The sequence below is a fragment of the Brachyistius frenatus genome, unplaced genomic scaffold, assembly GCF_029030835.1.
Source record: "Brachyistius frenatus isolate BFR_SWC_R1_liver_20210118 unplaced genomic scaffold, ASM2903083v1 Contig_817, whole genome shotgun sequence".
Classification (NCBI taxonomy): domain Eukaryota; kingdom Metazoa; phylum Chordata; class Actinopteri; family Embiotocidae; genus Brachyistius; species Brachyistius frenatus.
In genome coordinates this window covers 1,112-8,106 of record NW_027211416.1, presented here as the reverse complement: position 1 = coordinate 8,106, position 6,995 = coordinate 1,112, and the positions used below count along the sequence as shown (strand labels likewise).

The following is a 6,995-nucleotide window of genomic DNA, read 5'->3' as shown; positions in this document are numbered from 1 at the left end:
TAGGCCGCGACGAGTAGGGGGGCCCGCCGCGGTGAGCACGGAACCCTGGGGCGCGACCCCCCGGGTGGAGCCCCCGGGGTGCAGATTTTGGGGAGTAGCAAATTTCAAACGAGAACTTTGGGCCCTTGAGAAGGGTTCCATGTGAACAGCAGTTGAACATGGGCCGGCCGGTCCTAAGGGATGGGCGAACCCCTTTTCGGAAGGGGGGCGATGGGCCTACGCCCCCCCCGGTCGATGGGAAAGGGGAGTCGGGCCCAGATCCCCGAACCGGGAGTGGCGGAGATAGGCCCCGCGAGGCGTCCAGTGCGGTAACGCAAACGAACCCGGGTGGGCCCGGAGCCCCGGGAGAGTTTTTTTTTTGTAAAGGGGCGGGGGCCCCCCCGAATGGGTTCCCCCCGGAGAGAGGGGCCCGGCCCGGGAAAGCGTCCGGTTCCGGCGGCGTCCGGTGAGCCTCCCCGGGGCCCTTAAAAAACCCGGGGGAGAAGGTGAAAACCCCGCGCCAGGCCGTACCCATACCCGGGGCAGCAGGTTCCGGTGAACAGCCTCTGGCATGTTAGATAAAGGGGGGGTGGGAAAGTCGGGTCAGATCCGTAACTTCGGGAAAAGGATTGGCCTAAGGGTTTCCGGTCGGGCGGGGGTGCGAAGCGGGGCTGGGCTCGAGCCGGGGCGGGGGAGCAGTCGCCCCGCCCCCCCTCTCTCCGCCGCGGGAAAGCGTGGCGCGGGGCCCCGCCCGGGGGGCCTCCTCGCCCCCGGGCGCCCCCCGGGCCCGGGGCCGGGCGGGTTTTCGCGGGGGGGCCGCCTGCGTGGAAGGCGGGTCGGTAGAGGGGGCCACGGCGGTCGGCGGCGGCAACTCTGGACGCCGCTGGGGCCCTTCTCGCGGATCTCCCCCAGCGGGCGCCCCCCCGGGGGCCCCGGGGTTTGCGGGGCCCCCTCGGTGGGTGGGCCCGGCTGGCGCCCGGCAGCTGACTTAGAACGGGTGCGGACCGGGGGGAATCCGACTGTTTAATTAAACAAAGCATCGCGAAGGCCCACGGGGGTGTTGACGCGATGTGATTTCTGCCCAGTGCTCTGAATGTCAAAGTGAAGAAATTCAATGAAGCGGGGTAAACGGCGGGAGAATTATGACTTTTAAGGTAGCCAAATGCCTCGTCATCTAATTAGTGACGCGCATGAATGGATAAAAACGAGACCCCACGTCCCTACCTACTATCTAGCGAAACCAAAAGCCAAGGGAAGGGTTTGGGCAGAATCAGGGGGAAAGAAGCCCCCTGTTGAGCTTGACTCTAGTCTGGCACTGTAAGAGACATGAGGGGTTTAGAAAAAGTGGGAGGCCTCGGCCGCCGGTGAAATACCCCCACTCTTATCTTTTTTCCTTTACCCGGTGGGGGGGGAGGCGACCCCCCGAGCGGGCTCTCGCTTCGGGCTCGCCCCCGGGGGCACCCCCCGGGGCGGGACCCGCTCCGGGGACAGTGGCAGGTGGGGAGCTTGACTGGGGCGGCACACCTGCCAAACGGAACGCAGGTGCCCCAAGGAGCTCAGGGAGGACAGAAACCCCCCGTGGAGCAGAAGGGCAAAAGCTCGTTTGGGATTTTGGATTTTCATTGAATACAGCCCGTGAAAGCGGGGCCTCACGATCCTTCGGGACTTTTTGGGTTTTAAGCAGGAGGTGTCAAAAAAGGGCCCACAGGGAAACTGGCTTGTGGCGGCCAAGCGTTCAAAAAGCGACGTCGTTTTTTGGGATCCTTCGATGTCGGCTCTTCCTATCATTGTGAAGCAGAAATTTCCAAGCGTTGGATTGTTCACCCACTAATAGGGGAAAGTGAGCTGGGTTTAGGGCCGCCCTGAGACAGGTTAGTTTTACCCCCACTGATGATGTGTTGTTGCAATAGTAATCCTGCTCAGTACGAGAGGAACCCCCGGGGTTTAGACATTTGGTGTATTTCTTGGCTGAGGAGCCAATGGTGCGGGCTACCATCTGTGGGATTATGACTGAAAAGTTTTAAGTCGAATCCCGCCTTTGGGCGTGATGATACCGTAGCGCCCGCGGAACTTCGGTTTGGGTTTGGATAGCCGGCTCCGGCCGGTGCGCAGAGCCGTTCGGACAGGGCTGGGGGGCGGCCGGAGGTGGGCGCCCTTTTCCCTTCTTGCACCGCATGTTTGTGGAGAACCGGGCAAATCACTTGCAGACGACCTGATTCTGGGTCAGGGGTTTTGGCGTAGCAGGCAGCTACCCCCCTGCGATCTATTGAAAGTCATCCCTTGATCCGTTTTTTTCCCAGGGCGCAGGGCCCCCCCCGAAACCCCGCGGACCACGGGGTGGCCCCTGGGACAGGGGAGCAAAACAAACCTCCCCAACCAAAAACCCCCAAGTCCCAGCAAAAAAATCCAAAATTCCCGGTTTAATTTTATGTCCCCCCCTAAAAAAATACTTAAAAAAAGGGTTTCCAAAAAAAAAAAACTAAATAAAACCAGTGAAATCAAGTCCGAGCATATCCAAAAAAATTTCACTATGTTCCCGGGAAGACCAGGGAAAGGAGCAAGAACAACCCCCCAATAACACCAAGTCCGAGCATATCCAAAAATTGCAATTTTGTTCCTGGGGAAGTACCAGGGGGACGAAAAAAAATAAATAAAATCCAGTGAAATCAAGTCCGAGCATATCCAAAAATTGCACTATGTTCCTGGGGGAAATACCCAGGGGGACAGGGAGCAAGAACAACCTCAATAACACCAAGTCCGAGCATATCCAAAAATTGCACTATGTTCCTGGGGAATTTCCAGGGGAAAAAAAAAACTAAATAAAATCCAGTGGAAAACAAGTCCGAGCATATCCAAAAAATTTTACCATGTTCCTGGGGGAAAGTTAAACCCAAAGGGGCCACCGGGGGAAAAAAAAAACAACTAAATAAAATCCAGTGAAATCAAGTCCGAGCATATCCAAAAATTGCACTATGTTCCGGGGGAAGTACCGGGGGCAGGAGCTGTTTTTACATTACCCTGGGCACGAAGCAAATTTTTACTGTACCAGGGGCACGAACGATTTTGGCGGTGCGGATTATTTCTTTTAAGCCCGGTGGGGGGGGGGCAAGGTGGGAAAAGGCCGGGTTGGGGCGGCCGGGGTTAGGAGGAGTAGAGGGGTGGTGTCATGGTTTTGGCCGGGCCGGGGTGTCTGCGGGCCCTGAGGGAGCAGTGTGCAGCCTGGCTCTGTGGAGGCTGTGCGTTCTGATCATCCCCGGGGAGCAGCGAGTTACATTACCCCGGGCCCCCAACCCGAGTTCATTACCCTGGGCACGAAGCAAAGTTACATTCCCCTTTGGGCAGGGAAAGCGGTTAAAACCCTGGGCACGAAGCGGCTGGGGAAAAAAAGACAGAGTTTTTTTCCCCAAGTGGGGACGCCCCCCACTTCAAGGGGGAAAAGAACTCTGTTTTTTTTGGGACTGAGCCCCTTTCCCCCCTTGAAGGGGGGGACGTTCCCCCACTTAAAGGGGGGGGGGGAAGACAGCGTTTTTTTCCCCCTTAAAGGGGGAGCCCCCCCCAAAGGGGGAAAAGAACCTGCCTTTTTGGGACAGAGTTTTTTTTCCCCCCTTTTGAAGTGGGCGAAGCGGCCCCCACTAGCGGCCGATTTTCCACCATGCGGGGGGTGTCCTACCCAACCCGGTTAGGGTCGGTTTGGCCCCCACCAATTTCAGAAACCTGGTCTTTCGGTGACACTTGGGGGAAAAAAAAAAGAAAGAAATTTTTCGAAGTTTAAAAAATTTTCGGGAGTTGTTTCTGGCTTTGTCTCCAGGCACCCCAGCGGTGTATTTCTGACGGGAATGGCAAACGGGCCCGGCCCCGGGGGGCCCGCCGCCGGGCTCCGGCCCTAGTGCCGGCGGGGGGCGGCTGGTTCCTCCGGACTGCAGGCCGCCCCACGGCCCGGTTCTTGGGGACCGGCGAGGGGTTGTGAGGCGCCCCCCCCGGCCCACCCCCCCCTTCCCCCGGCCGAAAAACCGAGGGAAGGGGGGACCGAGACGCCCCGTCTGACCCAGCGGTCCTCCCAGGGGAGCCCGGGCCCCGGGGGCGCAGGTTCTTCCCGAACCCCCGACCCCCCCTCGCGACGGGTCCTCCGGGAACACGAGGGCCCGAACCCCCAGGGGCCACGAGGGGGGCCCGTTTCCCCGAAGGGCCCCTTTTCTCGAGCTCCGTCTCCGGCCGTACCCCAGCGCGGCCCCGGAGACCCCCCGCCCGCCCCCCAATGCTTCGCCGCCCTGGTGCCCGGCTTCCGGGGCGCGCCCTGCATCTGTCCCTCCGAGAGGGATTTTGAGGCTACCTGGTTGATCCTGCCAGTAGCATATGCTTGTCTCAAAGATTGGCCACAAGTCTAAGTAAAACGGCCGGTACAGTGAAACTGCGAATGGCTCATTAAATCAGTTTGGGTTTCCCTTTTATCGCTCTAACCTTCTTGGATAACTGTAAAATTTTAGAGCCAATACATGCAAACGAGCGCTGACCTCCGGGGATGGGCATTTATCAGGGCCCAAAAACCCCTGCGGGGTGCCCCTCGGGGGGCCCCGGCCGCCTTTTGGGGACTCTAGATAACCCCAGCCGATCGCTGGCCCTCCGTGGCGGCGACGTCTCATTCGAATGTCTGCCCTATCAACTTTCGATGGTACTTTCTGTGCCTACCATGGTGACCACGGGTAACGGGGAATCAGGGGTTTGATTCCGGAGAGGGTTTTAGAAACGGCTACCACATCCAAGGAAGGCAGCAGGCGCGCAAATTACCCCCCCCGACTCGGGGAGGTAGTACAAAAATAAAAAACAGGACTCTTTTTGAGGCCCTGTAATTTGGGAAAGAGCCTTTAAATCCTTTAACGAGGATCCATTGGGGGGCAAGTCTGGTGCCAGCAGCCGCGGAAAAATTTCCCGCCCAATAGCGTATTTTTAAAGTTGCTGCAGTTAAAAAGCTCCCTAGTTGGGTCTCGGGATCGAGCTGACGGTCCGCCGCGAGGCGAGCTACCGCCCGTCCCAGCCCCGCCCCTCGGCGCCCCCCCCATGCTCTTAGCGGGGTCCCCGGGGGCCGGGGCGGTTTTCTTTTGGAAAAAAAAGGCCCCAAAGCAGGGCCCCGGGCCCGGAAACCCCAGCTAGGAATAATGGAATAGACTCCGGTTCTAGGGGGGTTTTTCTCTGAACTGGGGCCATGATTAAGAGGGGCGGCCGGGGGGATTCGGATTTGGGCCCCTAGAGGGGGTTCTACCGGGCAAAGGGCGAAAGGAAAACATTTGCCAAGAATGAAATTTTCAAGAACGAAAGTCGGAGGTTCGAAGACGATCAGATACCGTCGTAGTTCCGACCATAAACGATGCCCTCATTCCCGGGGGCGTTATTCCCATGACCCGCCGGGCAGCGTCCGGGAAACCAAAAATCTTTGGGTTTCCGGGGGGTATGGTTGCAAAGCTGAAACTTAAAGGAATTGACGGAAGGGCACCACCAGGAGGGGAGCCTGCGGTTTTAAATTTTACTCAACAGGGAAAAACCCCACCCGGCCCGGGCACGGAAAGGATTGACAGATTGATAGCTCTTTTCGATTCTGTGGGTGGTGGGGGGCCGTTTTAGTTTGGGGGAGCGATTTGCTGGTTAATTCCCATAACGAACGAGACTCCGGCATGCTAACTAGTTACGCGGCCCGTGCGGTCGGCGTCCAACTTCTTAGAGGGACAAGTGGCGTTCAGCCACACGAGATTGAGCACAACAGGTCTGTGATGCCCTTAGATGTCCGGGGCTGCACGCGCCACACTGAGTGGATCAGCGTGTGTCTACCCTTCACGAGGCGTAGCACCCGCTGAACCCCACTCGTGATAGGATTGGGGATTGTAATTATTTCCTATCAACGGGTGAATTCCCAAGCGCGGGGTCATAAGCTCGCGCGTTGATTAAGTCCCTGCCCTTGTACACACCGCCCGTCGCTACTACTCGGGATTACGATGGGGAGGAGGTTCCGGATCGGCCCCGTCGGAGTCGGTCACGGTCGTGGCGGAGCGCCGAGAAGACGATCAAACTTGACTATCTAGAGGAAGTAAAAGTCGTAACAAGGTTTCGTAGGTGAACTCATGGAAGGATCATTACCGGTCGCTCCTCTGCTCCCCACCCCGGTGAGTGGCAGTTGCAGCAGCTCTGACGTCTCCGGACAAACAGGCCTCCCGCAGGCGGTCGCGTCGCCGGCCTCTGGCCCGCGGCCGCCGGCTCGGGGGTCTCCCCGAGGCGCGCGGCCTCCCGTCGCCGTCCGGGCTCGCCAGGCCCTTGTGTCTCCTCTCCCCCACCACCCCGGCCTGACCCCCACCGCCCCGTCACGGGCGAGGGGCTTGACGGGACTGGGACGGGGAGCGCCCGGGGGTTTCTGTCTTCACCTCGTCCGACTTTGTCTCCGAAACCTGGCGAAACAACCAAACCAAAACAAAACGAATACAACTCTTAGCGGTGGATCACTCGGCTCGTGCGTCGATGAAGAACGCAGCTAGCTGCGAGAACTAATGTGAATTGCAGGACACATTGATCATCGACACTTCGAACGCACCTTGCGGCCCCGGGTTCCTCCCGGGCTACGCCTGTCTGAGGGTCGCTTTGACATCAATCGGGAGACGCCTGCCGTCTCCCGCGGTTGGGGCTGTCGCAGGCATCCGCTGCCTTCGTCCCCCTAAGTGCAGACCGAAAAACCGGGACGCTCGTCGCGACGCGCTGGCCTGCCCGGGCCACGCGCCCCGTCGCTCCCCCGTCGGCCATACACGCCTCCTTCCCTCTCCCGCTCTCCGGAGCGGGGGCGGCCTTACCCACGTCGAGCCCGCATTGCGTCGGGCGCGGCTGCCCGGTGGACACGTCGCTGTCTCCGCGCTGCCCGCGTCTGGCCGGTGCGTCAAAGGGTTCCGACGCCGGGGGGGACGCCTGAGGGTCGGGGACGGGCCTCGGGAGTGCGCGTGCGGTGGCGACCTGGGCTCGAGTGCGGTCCGCCGCGGAGGCAG

At 59.8% G+C, this 6,995-nt stretch overlaps 1 non-coding gene across 1 annotated transcript; it reads left to right on the top strand.

The window, feature by feature from the left end:
- Window positions 1-6,445: 6,445 nt before the first annotated feature.
- Window positions 6,446-6,598, top strand: LOC138615244 (5.8S ribosomal RNA). Its single transcript, XR_011310491.1, has one exon. It is a non-coding gene; the product is annotated as a 5.8S ribosomal RNA (ribosomal RNA).
- The last annotated feature ends 397 nt before the right edge of the window (window positions 6,599-6,995 follow it).